Here is a 16,637-nt window from a genome sequence, read left to right on the forward strand (position 1 = left end):
TCCTTTAGAGCAAGGAAGCAGCCATAGGCAATATGTAAACAAATGAGTGTGGCTATGTTCTGACAAAACATTATGAATACTAAAGCTTGAACTTCATATAGTTTATGTCACAAATCTTGTTCTTCTTTTGATTATGTTTTTATTGAGATATATTTGACATATAACATTATATTAGTTTCAGGTGTACAACATAATGGTTTGATATTTGTATGTATTGCAAAATGATCACCACAGTAAGTCTAGTTAGTATCTGTCACCTCACAGTTACAATTTTTTTCCTTGTGCTGAGAACTTTTAAGGTCTACTCTCTTAGGGCACCTGGGTGGCTCAGTGGTTGAGCCTCTGCCTTCGGCTCAGGTCGTAATCCCAGGGTCCTGGGATTGAGTTCCGCATCAGGGAGCCTGCTTCTCCCTCTGCTTGTCTCTGCCTCTTTCTGTCTCTATGAATAAATAAAATCTTAAAAACAAAAATATCTAGCATCTTTCAAATATACAATATAATATTAACTATAGTCACCACACATACACTATATCCCCATGACTTACTTATTTTATAACTGGAAGTTTGTAACCTTTGACCTCCTTCACCCATTTGGCCCCTGCCCCTCACCTCTGGCAACTACCAATCTGTTCTCTGTATCTATGAATTTGTTTTGTTTTGTTTTGTTTATAGTCCACATATAGTTGAGGTCATATAGCATTTGTCTTTCTCTGATTTATTTCATTTAACATTATGTCCTCAGCGTCCACCCATGTTGTTGCAAATGGCAAAACTTCTTTTTATGGCTGAATAATATTCCATTGTATATATACACCACATTTTCTTTATCCGTTCACCCTTAGGTAGCTTCCATGTCTTGGCTATTGTAAATAGTGCTGTAGTGAACATGGGGATGCATATGTCCCTTCCAGTTAGTGTTTTTTTCTTTGGATAAACATCCTAAAGTAGAATCGCTGGATCATATGATAGTTCTATTGTGGACTGTTTTCCAGAGTACCTGCACCAGTTTACATTTCCACCAACTGTGCACAAACTTTCCTTGTCCTCCACATCCTCACCCACACCTTTTCTTATCTGTTAACAACAATGCTAACAGGTGTGAGGTGATAGCTTATTGTGGTTTTGATTTGCATTTTCCTGCTGATGAGTGATATTGAACACCTTTTCAGGTACCTGGCCACCTACATGTCTTTTTTGGAAAACTGTATATTCAGGTCCTCTGCCCATTTTTTAATCAGATTGTTTTGTTTTGCTATTGAGTTGTATGGATGCTTTACAGATTTGGGATATTAATTAATCCCTTATCAAATATATGATTTGCAAGTATTTTCTCCCACTTAGCAGGTTGTCTTTATTTGTTTGTTTTTAAAGATTTAATTTATTTATGTGACAGATGGGGGGGCACAAATATAGGGAGGGGCAGAGGGAAAGGGAGAAGCAGGATCCCCGCTGAGCAGGGAGCCTAATGTGGGGCTGGATCCTAGGATCCCAAGATCATGACCTGAGCCGAAGGTGGACACTTAACAGACTGAGCCACCCAGGTACCCCAAGATTGCCTTTATTTATTTATTTTTTTTAGCATTTTCTTTGCTGTGCAGAAGCTTCTTAGTTTGATGTTGTCCCATTTGTTTATTTTTGCTTTTGTTACCTTTGCTTTTGGTGTCAAACTCAAAAAAGTCATTGCCAAGTCCCAGGTCAAAGAGTTTATAGACTATATGTTCATCTGGGAGTTTTATGGTTTCAGGTCCTACATTCAAGTCTTTAATCCATTTTGAGTTCATTATTGTGTATAGTATAAGATAATGGTTCCAGTTTCGTTCTTTTGCATGTGGCTATCTAGTTTTCCCAACCTCATCTGTTGAAGAGACTGTCCTTTCCCCATTGTATACTCTTGGCTCCTTTGGTGTAAGTTAATTAACCCTATATGTGTGTTTTGATTAGTTTTCAACGTTTCAAAGATGAAAAAAATTCTTAGCTTATGGGCCTTACAGAAGCAGACAGTAGATTGGGTTTGGCCCATGTACTGTAGTTTGCCAACCTTGGTTTACAATAACCAACATCTATTTCTTGCTGTCTTTACATGTTGGTGATTGTAGGTCAGATTCTGTGGCTCAAAATGCCTCACTTTGGGACCTACATTGGATTGTAGGAGCAACCGCTCTTTGAGTCACAGTATTCATGCAGCACAGAGGAAGAAGAAGAGTTGGAAACACATGATGGAAACACATGTGCCTCCTAAAGTTCCTGCTCAGAACTGCCCTGCTGTCACTGTTCATATTTCATTGGTCCAAGCAAGGTACAAAACCAAACCAGACAGACAGTGGGGCAGGGAACTGCGCTCTGTGTCTAGGGAGGCATTGAAAAATAACACAGCAATGGGTACTGACATATAATCCCCTCAGAGTGAAAGAAGGGAATAGTTGGAAAGGCTAATACAATATACCACCCTGCACCAGTATCCACTCCCAGTGTGCATTAGGACAATACTGGTCAAAGTATGGTTCAAGGACTGATGTTCCTGCTCTATAATAAGTGCAGAAAGTAGAAGTGAGTAAAAATTTAAGAAGTTTTATGTAATAAATATGCCTGCAATGGATTGGGAACAAAAACAGTCCAGTTCTTCACCACAGTTTGAGAAGCACTTCATCAGCAAACAGAGTAGCCAATAGTTTCAGGGGACATGATGAGTTCACAGGCCAATATACAACCATAATAAGAAAAACAATAAACTGAATCACACAGACACACACATACAAATATATATATAATAACCAACATCAAAGTATATATATTGATATATATATATATATATAATCTAAAAATCAGTGGAATAAAAAATAAGAAATTTACAATAAGCATGATAAAAATACTTAGAGAACAGATTATATTAACATATGAAGTAATGACAGGCACCTGGTTGGCTCAGTCGGCTTAAGTGGCTGCCTTCAGCTCAGATCATGATCCCAGGGTCCTGGGATCTAGCCCCGGATCAGGCTCCTTGCTCAGAGAGTTGCCTGCTTCTCCGTTTTCCCTCTTGCTCCCCCTGCTTGTGCTCTCTCTCAAATAAATAAATTACTGTCTTTTAAAAAACATATGAGGTAATAAGATGTCATGAAAAAGAACCAAGAGGAAATAGTAGAATTGAAAATGGAAACAACACAAGAAATAGAATAAATAGAAGGATAGATATGGCTAAAGAAAAATTAGTACATTTCAATATCATATTAAGGAGCTTTCCCATAACATCACATGAAAGGACAAAAAGAAAGAAGTCAAGAGACATGGAGGACAGGAATAAAAATGCCAACATCTGGAAAATTAGGGGTTCTAGAAGGCAGGAGAAAAAACACGGAGAGGAATAAATTATATTTTGAATAGTGAAGGTAACCTTCCCAGAATTAAAGAAGGATGAAAGGTCTTAGATGAAAAGGAACCAACAAATGCCAAACAGGAGCATTAAGAAAAAATCTACACTGAGACACATTATAATAAAATGTAAGACTGTCAAATGCAAAATGTAAAAATATCAAAAACAAAACGAAAATTGTAAGGGAATTCTATGGGAAGAGAAAGAGCAAATTGGTATCATACTACTCAACAGCAACACTGGATGCAAAGTAAGGATAGAGCAATATGTTTTAAAGTATCAAAGGAAGAGATCTTTGATTCTAGAATTTTATATCCAAATTCTCATTCAAATGTTAGAGCATAATAAAAATATTCTCTAGCACACAAAGCCTTGGGAGTTTTGCCACACAGACGCTGAAAACAATCTTGAAGAAAGTAATCAAGATGAGACACAAATCTAGGAGATGCTCCAAGAGATTGGAGAATAAGAGTGTTCAAATGCTTTGGGGCACCTGCCTGGCTCAGTCGGTAGAGCATGTGACTCTGGATCTTGGGGTCCTGAGGTCAAGCCCCACATTGGGTGTAGAGCTTACTTAAAAAAAAAAAAGTGTCAATACGTGGTAGTGGGCGCCTGGGTGGTTCAGTGGTTGAGTGTCTGCCTTTGGTTCAGGTCCTAATCCCGGGCTCCTGGGATTGAGTCCCATACCAGGCTCCTCCTGGGGAGCCTGCTTTTCCCTCTGCCTTTGTCTCTGCCTTTCTTTTTCTTTTTTTAATTTTTATTTATTTATGATAGTCACACACAGAGAGAGAGAGAGAGAGAGAGAGAGAGAGAAAGAGAGAGAGGCAGAGACATAGGCAGGCTCCATGCACTGGGAGCCTGACGTGGGATTCGATCCCGGGTCTCCAGGATCGCGCCCTGGGCCAAAGGCAGGCGCCAAACCGCTGCGCCACCCAGGGATCCCCGTCTCTGCCTTTCTATATGTGTCTCTCATGAATAAATAAGATATTTTAAAAAAAAAACTTTGGTAAAGTTTGTCTTTAAAGAAAAGGGTTGTATCAAATAAGATGAAAAAAGAAAATACATCTATAACAAATAATATCAATACTGGAGGGAGGTGGAGAAAAAGAGACATGAGCATATATGTAAGTACTTTCTTATTAAGGGGAAGAAATAGATATGGATACATTTAATTGTTCATAAGAGTAAAAAACTATGAATATAGGTAATAAATTAAGAACCACCACAATGTGAATAAAATACAAATATATAGCTTTTTTCTAAACAATTTATTTGAGAGAGAGAAAATGAGAGAGAGAGAACATGAGTTGGGTGAGGGGCAGGGGGAGAAGCAGACTCCCTGCTGAGCAGGGAGCCCAACATAGGGCTTGATCCTGGGGCTCCAGGATCATGACCTGAGCCAAAGGCAGACACTTAACCGACCGAGCCACCAGGCATCCCCGGATATGTAGCTTTTTAAATTTTTTTTTATTTTAAATATTTATTTATTTATTTAGAGAGCCAAGGGGGAGGAAGAGGGAAAGAATCTCAAGTAGACTCTGTGCTGAGGACAGAGCCTGACACAGGGCTTGATCTCATGATCCTGAGATCATGACCTGAGCCAAAATAAAGAGTTTCTTAACTGATTGAGCCACCCAGGTGTCCCCAAATATATAACTTTTAAATCAGCCAAAGAAATCTCAATCTAAAAAAAAACAAACAAGAAATCTCAATCTAATCAACATACTAAAGAGAAGAACAGTGATAATAGCATGAAAGGAATAAAACATGAAGCAAATGTGAATGTAAAACAATATGATAGATGTAAATCCTAACTTAACTGTAAATACGATAATGTAATTGCATTAAATTTAAAATGATAAGGTCAAGATTCTCAGACTAGTTTTTAAAAATCTAACAGTATAATTTATCAAAGCGTATTTAAAACCAAAAAAAAAAAAAGGTAAAGTTTAAAGTAGGATAGAAAAAGCTATGGCAGGCATATATGAATCAATAGAATCCAGAAGGTAGTAATCCTAGTATGTAATAAAATAGAATTTATTTTTTTTAAGATTTTTAAAAAAATTCATGATAGACATAGAGAGAGAGGCAGAGACACAGGCAGAGGGAGAAGCAGGCTCCATGCTGGGAGACCGGTGTGGGACTCAATCCTGGGACTCCAGGATCACGCCCTGGGCCAAAGGCAGGCATTAAACCGCTGAGCCACCCAGCAATCCCCATAAAATAGGATTTAAAGTAAAAAAAAAAATCATAAAAGACAAAAGATATTATGTAACTTAACATAGGAAGTAGAGGAAGGAAATTATAAATGCCAATTATTGCCTGTGACCAGTTTTAGAAACAAGGACTGTACTGGCTACACACATTTTCTTTCTTGATTACGGAATATATTGTGACTCAATGGATAAGACATGAATATTTCTTAGAGAGTGATGTAGTTCTTCATGAGTCATTGGGTAATCTCTTTCACAGAGAGAGTGAGATTTTTTTCTATGATAGTTGAATTTTATTAAGTGGCAACATTTTGTTACTATTGTTTTTTTGAAATTCAAGTATGAGAAGTTTATATGGAAAACTAGTATACAAAATGATGAACTATGGGATATACTGTGTATTGGCTCATTTAACACAGTGTCAGATCCCCATTTTGTATGTTTTCCTATACAGCAAATGTTGGAAAGCTAAAAACTACATTTCCCACACTCCCTTGGAGCTATTTTTCAAATAGATGCATCCACATGATGATGAAAATGAGAAATGCGAGTCAAAAGTCATGCCTTGATGCATCAGCTCTTCCTGCAAGCATAGTTTGAAGGTACTGGCTTTTCTGGGGCAGCTTGGCAGAGATTTCAGTGTCTATTCCTAATGTAGTATTACGGGGTGGCAGGATTTGGGAGTCTATAATGAATGCCATGTGGTGTGTTTGGGAGTTTCTCATGGCTGCTGTTGTCCTGAACTTTAGCATCTAAGCATGATTCTCCGGCCCACCTGGATATTCATAAGCCATCTACTGTTGTCTAATAAAGTCTTTTCTGTTTAAATTACCCAGAGTGGATTCTATTCTCTACAAGTAACAATACTGACTCTAGAAAACTGTTAGCTGTCCCTCAACATCTTTTATTTCTTCCTTAGTAAGAGAATGTTTTACTATGTATATTACTACTTCATCTAGACACTGTATTTGCCAGATTCTCTTGCAGCTAGATGTGACCATGTGACTAAGTTCTGACCAATGGGATGTAAATAAAAGTGTGATATGGTAGATTCCAGGAATCTTCCATAAGAGACAGCAAGAACATGTCTTTTACCCATTCTTCCCCCTTTCTCTATCTTTCTGCTTTGAATGTAGAGTTGATGGTCCATTTTATTTTATTTTATTTTTTAAAGATTGTATTTATTTATTCATGAGAGACACACAGAGAGAGAGAGAGAGGCAGAGACACAGGCAGAGGGAGAAGCAGGCTCCATGCAGGGAGCCCGATGCGGGACTCAATCCTGGGTCTCCAGGATCACGCCCTGAGGGGAAGGCAGATGCTCAACCGCTGAGCCACCCAAGCATCCCTGGTGGTCCATTTTAGAACAGGAGCATGAGGGCCACATGCTAGGTCTGGTGGAACAGGAAGTTGACAACAGGCCTGGTTCCTTGAGGACTTTATAGAATGGAGCTCCTATACTAGCCTTGAATCATCTACCTCCAGGTTTTTCATGTGAGAGAAAAATAAACTGATATCTTGTTGAAGCCACTGTTATTTTAGATTTTGTGTTACTCTCAGCCAAATCTAATTCAATGACCCAGTGACCAGTAAACCATAATCTCAATTCAGAAAATATACACCTTTCCTTTCTGACCATTAATCTCTGGTTCATATTTTGGGATTAGTTTAAAACTCCATATCATTCAGTCTCTGATCATGCTAATCCACCTCTTACACTAACTCCCAAGGGTATAGTTCCTTAATTACAGCTCCTTGAAGATAGTTCCTTTTGATCTGAAGTCCCATGAACTAAAGAGACAAGTTATCAGTTATCTGCTTCACACTTACCTAATAGACAATGGTGGTACATCTAGGATAATCTCTATAGATGTCCCTGTTCAAAATGGATGGAGATGCTGGCACAAATGAATCACTGATCCATAGCAATTCTGAAATCTACCCGGACAAATGTTGGAAATTCCTTGATTAGGATTCAAGGTCTAGGGATAATCATCTATGGCTCTTTTTTTTTAATATTTATTTATTTATTCAGAGAGAGAGAGAGAGAGGCAGAGAGAGAAGCAGGCTCCATGCAGGAAGCCTGACGTGGGTCTCGATCCCGGGGCCCCAGGATCACACCCCGGGCTGCAGGCGGCGCTAAACCGCTGCGCCACCAGGGCTGCCCTCATCTATGGCTCTTAGTTCTACCTTCTGGGCTTTTGGTTCTACCCTCTGGGCTCTTGGTACCCTCTGAGTCATCCTTCCTTTTGTATAGAAAAAAATCCAAATTTACAACTGTGTATGTTTCACAGATTGCATTTTACCAGAATTCTGGGTGTCAGAAGATATCTATTCACTTTGTATTGCCTCTGATTCTTTCAGTCCAACTGGGCAGTGTTCCTCTGAACATTTCTTAAAATCAGGAGGCTCTTGTGAATCTTGAGGTTCATTCCATTAGACAAAAGGTATCCTCACAAAGTTCTTCAAGATGAACCCTTCTATATAGCCTTGAACTTCTGTTGAGGAACAACGAACACCCTTAAGCTTCTCAGAATTCTACTGTTTGAATGAGGATTCATGAGTCATATCCTTAAATCTTTAGAGGACTTTTTACTTAAATGAACAGTATTCTGAGGTTAACACTTTCAATCTTCCTTAGATCTTGACAAAGGATGTTACAGCTACTCCCTTCACTTCATCTTTGGACTGTGTTTTCCTGGCATAGCCATGGATTTATTTCATCTTTGTTCAGAAGCCATTTCTTTTTTTTAAATTTTTTTTATTTATTTATGATAGTCACAGAGAGAGAGAGAGAGAGAGAGAGAGAGAGAGGCAGAGACACAGGCAGAGGGAGAAGCAGGCTCCATGCACCGGGAGCCCGACGTGGGATTTGATCCGGGGTCTCCAGGATCACGCCCTGGGCCAAAGGCAGGCACCAAACCGCTGCACCACCCAGGGATCCCCAGAAGCCATTTCTTAACTTTAGCATCATTTGTCACTTGGAGAAGCTGGAAATTTCCAAAACCAGAAAGTTATAGCTTCCTTTTGTCTAATTGTCCTTCCTTTACTTTATCTCTCTCCTTTTATATTTTACTGCAAGTGGCAAGAAGAGACCAGGCAGCCTCTTCAGTATTCTTCATGCAAATCTCCTTAGGTAGATCACTGGATTCATTAGGTGTATTTTCCACTTTTCATCTTGCTGCAGGCAATAGTGTTGCTTAATTTGTGCCAGCACAAAAAGACCCCTTCCTTCAGTGTCCAATGAGATTTCTATGACTTTTCTTTAGGCACTCACTTGCAGCTTCCTCAGAGGCCATCAGGACTCTATTAGCTTTCCAAAAGGCTCAAGTTTCACTAACACTCACCTCAAAGTTCTTCCACCCTTCCATTGCCACAGTAGATATTTTTAGGTTTTTGTTATGTTAGCACTTTTAGGTACCACAACTTGTGTAAGTTATCTATAGCTGCATAACAAATTGCCCCCACAACTTAATGGCCTAAAAGAACAAATATTAAATACTTCACAAGATTTCTGAGGGTCAGAAAGCTGGAAGCAGCTTAGTGGGTCAGTTATGGCTCTTGGTCTCTTATGAGGTTTCCACTCAAGCTGTTGGCTGGGACTGCAGTCAGCTGAAGGCTTCTCTGGGGCTTGAGGATCCACTCCAAGGTGGCACACTCTCATGGCTATTGGCAGAAAGCCTCAGGTCATCTCCGTGTGGCCACCTGAGGATACTGTCTTGTCCCAGAACAGCAGATCCAAGACAGGGAAAGAACAAACAGGAAGATGCTTTGCCTTTTATCACCAATGCTCTGAAATCACACACTATCATTTTTGCTTTATTCCATTCTTTTTTTTAGAAGACTTTATTTATTCATGAGAGACACTGAGAGAAAGAGAAAGAGAGAGAGAGAGAGAGAGAGGGGCAGAGACATAGGTAGAGGGAGAAGCAGGCTCCATGCAGGGAGCCCGATGTGAGACTCAATCCTGGGACTCCAGGATCATGCCTTGAGTCAAAGGTACACGCTCAACAGCTGAGCCACCCAGGTGTCCCTGCTCATTTCCATTCTTCAGAAGCAGGTCACTAAGTCCAGCTCACTCTCACACAGGGGGAATTAGGATTGACCTCTTGAAGGAAGCAGAGTCAAAGAATATGTAGGCATGTGAAAACCATCACACCTATCCATGTTCTTCTCCTTACCCTCTAATTCAAAGGGATAGTGGAGTTTTCACTTTTCCCATGTAGGCACTGTTCCTATTTGAGATTTTGATCTTCTTCTCCCTTAATTGCAGAGATTCAGCCATTGTTAATTATTCTTCCTGTATATTTAATCTTTCCCTCGTCTTCATGCTTTCCATCAGCATTTAAATGTGTTAAAGTTTTTACCCACATCCCTTTCTAGCTAATTTTAAGACATGTCCTCAAAATCTCTGACATTCTTCCCATTAAGAGATAGCTATGTCCCCTTCTGCTTGAATCTTGGTAGGCTGTGACTACTCTTCCCAAAGGGATATGGCAAGTGAGGCACTGTGACTTCTGTTGATAGGTATAGAAGATCACACAGCTCCTTCCTAGTTCTCTTGGATACTCCCTCTTGGTACACTGTCTTGTGAGGACACTCCCTCTCAAAACCCAGCAACCATGCTGCAAGAAACGCAAGCCATATGGAGAGGCTACACGTAGGTGCTCCAGGTAACAGTCACAGCTGAGAGAGTTTTCAGGTGATCCCAGTCTTGGTGTCAGACCTGTGAGTGAAGAAACCTCCAGATGATTCCAATTCCCAGGAGTTCAAGTCACTCCTAGCCATCTGGGTCTTCCCCACTGAGACTCCAGACATTATGAAACAGAGACAAGCCATCTCTGCTGTGACTTGTCCAGTTCTTGATCCATGGAATCCCTGAGCATAATAATATAGCTTTGTTTTATGCCATTAATTTCGGGTTGAAACTGGAACATCCCGTTTACACTCAAATCTTTCTAAAGAGTTGTTTCTTCTCATTATCTCTGTTTCTTTATCCCCCACTTATTCCTCTAATCTGAATTTTGCTTTCTTTCAAGTTTAAGTCTTCTCTGGGGTCTGTGATCTCTGAGTCGTTAAATCTAATAAGATACTTTCTCTTAAGAGAAGTATTTACCACTATTGTCCAGTTCTTCATTTTGAAGTTACTCTTCTCCTAGTTTTTATGACACCATCCTAGGTGTCATCCCAGGCCACTTCCTTGCTCTCTAGTCGCTTCTCTATGTCATTTGCAATTTCACCTTCCTCTAACCAGCCACTGGGTGATAAAATGGCTGCAGTTCCATTCCAAGCCTTCTCCTCTTCTCACTTTGCATTCCCTCTGTATCTATACCCATGGTTCTAATTCCCATCTATATGACATCAGTGACAACATTTTATCTCTAATAATTCTATTAAGTTCTACATCTTATGTCCAGATGCCTTCTTAACATTTTGTACTGGTCAGTACAGAGACCAACTCAGTACTAGTTGCACAGAGACTGGCCTTGGCTGATTTAAGCAGAAATGAATGTATTAAAAGTTCACAGAATTCCAGGAAGAGCAGAGCACAGGGATTGAAGCCTATGCTAAGCAGGCAGAAGGAAGAGCCAAGTCATAGTACAGAGCTGGTCTGGTGATGATACCAACACTGTCTTCAGTGAACAGAGACGTGGCAGCTGTTCTAATAGTCCTAATAGGACCAGCCCTGGATAGTGGATGCTGCCACTAGCAGCCCTGCCACGATGGCACCTGGAGACGTTATCTTGCTACAGCTGTCACTGCTGCAAGAAACATTTCTTTGATGTTCCTGTTTCTTGGTGTCACAGCTCCCTCTTCAAAGTCCCTAGTGTACGCATCTGACTATCAAAGTGTAGAAGACGGGCACTGTCCTAGCTGTGGGGATTCTCGAAAAGCAAGTCACTGGCATTTCCAGGTCCTATTGCAGGAAACAGATTCTACCTCCCACTAATTAATCATAACATAAGGGATTCTCCAAATATATAAATGAGTTTCAGAAGCCAGGACGGGGAAAGTGAGGGGGAAAACAAAACCCGATTACTTCCTCCATGCAACAAAGTGTTTATCACCCATCTGATGTGCTCTCTAGAGGAACAAGTTTGTAGAACTCTTTTGCATGTTTTAATTAAGGCTGAAATAAAACCTTGTGCTATAACAATGCCCAGGTCTTTCTGGGAGAATTCTCATAGGGGATGCTTGCAGAGTAGCTTGAGCACATCCAACCCTCCTGATACTTAGTGGTTTTCAAACATGTTTTCCATTTACCTGTTCAGAATGTGCGGAAATGCAGCTAAATAGCAAAATACCTCTACAGGAATAAGGAAGTGACATTAAGAGATCATTGTGAATACTTTGCCTCCCTCTCATAGAGCATGCAATCCTCAAAATGCATACCTAATTAATGATGGAACCAAAGCAATAAACTTTGTCCCATTTGACTGAGTGTGACATAGAAGAGGCAGCCATACAAAAATGAAAGGTTTTGGCCTTTTTTTTTTTTTTTCCAGTTTTATGACACACAGTGCTTTTCAGGACCTGATTCAGCAAAAGACACTGGAAACTAATTTCTAGAATTCAAGTTTCTGTAGCTGCCGTGAAAATTCACTGATTTAAGATTTTAGCAAACATATAACCTGTTTGCACTTATGGTCATAAATATGTCAAAAGAAAGTCGGCATACAATGAATTTTTGTATTCGAAAACACAAAACCTGCTCTTTTTACTAGTTTTATATTTTCTCTCGACTTAAGCAAGAATTATTTTCCCTTATCTCAGATTTTCTGGGTTTTCCTCTTCAAATAAAACGCTTGTGACCTGTAGAGGTTTTAGAAAAGGTTATCCACAACCAAAACAAGTGCTTCAATCGAGGGAAAAATTGTGTGGAAATCGCTTACATTTGACGTTGCTAAACTTAAGTACAATAATGTCACATGTATTTATACAGTAATTGTGGGCACGCCTAAGTCCCTCCCTCTTTCCTAAACCAAATTCCCCAGATCCTAGAAATCCAGCCCTTCTGCCCTCCGGAGGCGCCTTTCCCAACGTAAAGTACAATTTTAAATTTAAGCTCCTGACTAAATAATGATTCCGTAGTCAACTGCCAGGGAACCCGGGCACCCCGGAGCCTCTGGAGGGTGCAGCGGGGTGTAGGCGAGGGCAGGGGGAGTGGGCGAAGCTGCTGGTTGGTGCCTGAAATCTGTGCGTTGCCCCTTTAATTGTGTCCCCAGCCCTCGGGCGTTTCTATCCAACGCCCACGTCAGCAAATACCTTTTGTTTCTCTCACGTTGGGGCTACTTGTTTTAGGGCGCAAAGGAGCGGCTTCGAAAGTGGGTATTTCCCCTGCGGAGGGCCAGGAATCCTCCCCGAGCCCGCGCGCGCGACCCGCCGGTGCGCCGCGGCCCGCGGTAAGTGGCTGCGCGCGGCGCGGGCGGAGGGCGGGCGGGGCGTCGGGGCTGTCGGGACGGGCCGCGAGCCTCGCTGCGGGCGGCGGGCGGCGGCGGGCGGCGGCGGCGGGATGCGGCCCGGGCGCGGCGCCCCCAGACGTCCCCGGGCCGGGCAGGCGGCGGGACGCGCAGAGGCGGTCGGGCGCCATTTGCAGCCCCGGGCGCAGAGGCGGCGGCGGCGGCGGCGGCGCGCCGGCTCCGAGGGGCTGGGCACGGCCACAAAGGCGGGCGCGAGCGGCGGGCGGCGGGGGCCCGCGGGGCCGGGCGGGCGGCGCCGGGGCGCACCGGCTCGGGAGCCCGCGGCCGCCCCTCCCCGCGGCCAGCGCCTCCTGCGCGCCCGGGAGGGGCTGCGGGACAATGGCCGCGCCGTCGCCGCCCGCGCCCGCCTCGCCCGGCCCGGCCCGAGCCCGGCGCGGGGAAAGGCGGGAAGGCGCGCGGAGCCTCCTGGCGGCGGCGGCGGGAAGGCGGGAAGGCGGGAAGGCGGCGCGGGGCCGGCGCCCGGCGTGTGTGGAGCCGTCGGGCGCCGCGGACTCGCGGAGGGTCGGCGGCCGGCGGGCCCGGGCTGCGCGGCGAGTGACGGGCGGCCCGCCCAATGGGGCGGCGGGGGGCGGCGGGGGGCGGCGGGGGCCGGGCGGCCCGGGGGCCCGGGGCTGCTCCCCGGCGCCCCGGCGCTTCCTCGGGAGGGCGGCTCCTTGGGCAGTGGTCCGAGTTGCTCCTCCATCCTCCATCCTTTGGTTTCATATCGTGATGCGACAGATCCGGACTCGGAGCCGAAGGCTGACTTGCTACATCTAACACATAATGAGCCATAATTTTTTGGTTTATGACGGAACCGCACAAACGCACCTTCTACCCGTGTAGACTGGCTCTTTTGTAAGTTAGTTAGCGGTTTGGCTCCTTCCCCTTCCAATGCGCTTATTTAGCATTGATTGTGCCAACAGCCAGATCCACATCTTTCCAAGACGTGTTAGCTTTTCTTTCTCTTTTCTTCCTTCCTTCCTTCTTTCCTTTCTTGATCTCATTTTTCTCTTTTCTTTCTTTTTTTCCTCTTTCCTTTTTCTCTCTCTTTAAAAAAAATTGAGATATGATTGATATATAACATTGTGTAAGTTTTCGTTTAAGGGATCTTTGGAAGATTCCCACTTAGTAGGCTTTAAGCTACACATGTCCGTATTCTGTTCTCAATATACGTTTCTGTTTGCGGAAGTTTGTTTAGTAAATAGAGGGTCTTCACTTATATGGATTATCTCACCTAATTTCACATAAAACAGGTCGATGGTTGTTCGACTTTCTAGATGAGGAATTGCATTAAGTGCAGAATGTAACCCTTAAACCAGAAGGTGAGCCATGGCAGGCTCCCAAAGCCCTTTTCTCCTATTCTTGTTCTTCATTTCCTCCTGAAGTCACCTCCAGAGTCTTCTGGAAAGCAGGTCGGTCACTTTGCTTTCCTGGTCTAAAATTCTTCATTGAGGGGGATCCCTGGATGGCTCAGCGGTTTAACGCCTGCCTTTGATCCTGGAGACCCGGGATCGAGTCCCACATCCGGCCCCCTGCATGGAGCCTGCTTCTCTCTCTGCCTGTGTCTCTGCCCCTCTCTCTCTCTGTGTCTCTCATGAATAAATAAATAAAATCTTAAAAAAAATCTTCATTGATCTTTAGTCAGAAAACGTCCAAAATGCGCAATGGGAGAATGAAGACTCAAATTTCCTCTCTAGTCCTACCTTCCACAAGCCTCAAGTATGGGTGGGTTTGTGGGGACCCCTGGAGCACTAGCTCTTCACTGATAAGGGATATCTTCACTGATCAGATATCTTTATTCCTGGGAACCTCCCTGGCCACACCAGTGATAAATGGGAAGTGATAATCTAACCTGCACCCCTTGGCCAAATGGGCACACAGGGATTAGGCTACAAGATGTCAGCAGAAGGCATCCTGAGTACCTGGGCTCCTTCTAGATCATGTAGATTTCTAGAATTTCAAATACTTGATTCATCTTCTATAATTTAACTCTTATTTTCTATTGAAAACTGGGTTTCTGTTTAATAGGCTTAACCCTTTCAGTGACATAATTACATGTTTATAATATTTAAAGGATTTGCTGTAAGGTTTTTTTTGATCCCTTTGAGTGAAGTTTTTGTCACTTCTTTGCTCAGAAATGGTCAGTGCCTCTCCATGTTCATTGGTTCCATCTTGCTCATATTAAAAGCAAAGGCCTTAGAAAAGCTGATCCTGTGATGTCCTATCTACCACACAGTCTGCCCCTCCTTTCTGACTCCGTTTCTCATTGTTCTCTCAGTCCTCCTAGCCTGCTGCACCTTAAAGCCTTTGCCATTCCATCTTCCTGGAACACTCTTCCCCTTGATACCACATGACTATCTCACCTCCTTTGGAGTTGACTTAAATGCCAACTTCTCAGTGAGGGTTGTCCTAGCTATGGTTTTGATTCTCTTAAATGTTTTAATACTTAATTCTAAATATTTCCAGGGTTAAAAGATCTTCATCCACCGAAGAATACAATTACCATGCTAATAGCTCAAGTTCTTTATGACTCAGGGATTTTTGCTAAGGAGGCTAATGAGATTGTTTTGGTGACCCTGATGGACACACTAAATTCTAGTTTAATGACTATATATCTTAAAAGGGATGGTATTGCAACCCACAGCCTTTTTTTTTTTTTTTTAAGAGAGGATGGGGAGGGGCTGAGGAAGAGAGAAAAAGAATCCCAAGCAGGCTCCACGCCCAGTGGAGAGCCCTACCCTGGGCTTGATCTCATAACCCTGAGATCACATGGCCTGAGCTGAAATCAGGAGTTGGGCACAGCAGCAACTGAGCCACCAGGCACTCCAACTTAAACCTTTCCTAATGACTTGAGCACTGGTTTGAATGCAAGTTATGTTAATGTACTGTGGATGTAAATATTACCACATTGTAACTGACCCAACTTCTAGGACAATTCTATTTTTTTGTGTAGTTCCGATTTGTGCTCCTTCCTACATCTCTACTGCCTTAGTTCAGTTCCTCACTGCGTCTTGCTTTGACAATTACATCAAGCTTTAAATTGGTCTCTCTGGCCCTGTCTTTCCCACTGTTTCTCTTCCTCCATGCTGTCTCAAGTTTTCCTCTGGATACATGAATTGGATCATTGTAATGATGATACCTAATATTTAATTGAGCCCTAGCTGCATGCCAGGCTTTGTGCACACGCTATGGTTAGAAGAATGCAAGACTTAGGTTTTGGGTCAGCCAGCCAGAATTCATCTCTGTTCACTTGATCCTGTGCAATTTTGGAAATTTTGTTTTTAAGATTTTATTAATTTATTCATGAATGAGAGAGAGAGGGGTAGAGACATAGGCAGAGGGAGCGGCAGGCTCCATGCAAGGGAGCCCAATGCGGGACTTGATCCCGGGATTCCAGGATCATGCTCTGAGCCGAAGGCAGACACTCAGCTGCTGAGCCACCCAGGTGTCCCTAATTTTGGAAATTTTTGAAAAATTTCTCTATGCCTCAGTTTCTTTTTTTTTTTAAACTTTTTTTTTTTAATTTTTATTTATTTTATGATAGTCACACACAGAGAGAGAAAGACAGAGACACAGGCAGAGGGAGAAGCAGGCTCC

The 16,637-nt window shown here is 42.8% G+C and overlaps 1 protein-coding gene across 1 annotated transcript in view; it reads left to right on the top strand.

Moving 5' to 3' along the window:
• The first annotated feature begins 12,608 nt into the window (after positions 1–12,608).
• The window catches only part of ZBTB8A (zinc finger and BTB domain containing 8A), a 65,699-nt gene continuing 61,670 nt past the window's right edge, over positions 12,609–16,637 (top strand). The window contains 2 exon segments of the mRNA XM_055332861.1: positions 12,609–12,622; positions 12,883–12,983. The gene's annotated coding sequence lies outside the window, so the exon portion shown is untranslated.

Source organism: Nyctereutes procyonoides, unplaced genomic scaffold (assembly GCF_905146905.1).
Source record: "Nyctereutes procyonoides isolate TBG_1078 unplaced genomic scaffold, NYPRO_anot_genome, whole genome shotgun sequence".
In the NCBI taxonomy this organism is placed as follows: Eukaryota; Metazoa; Chordata; class Mammalia; order Carnivora; family Canidae; genus Nyctereutes; species Nyctereutes procyonoides.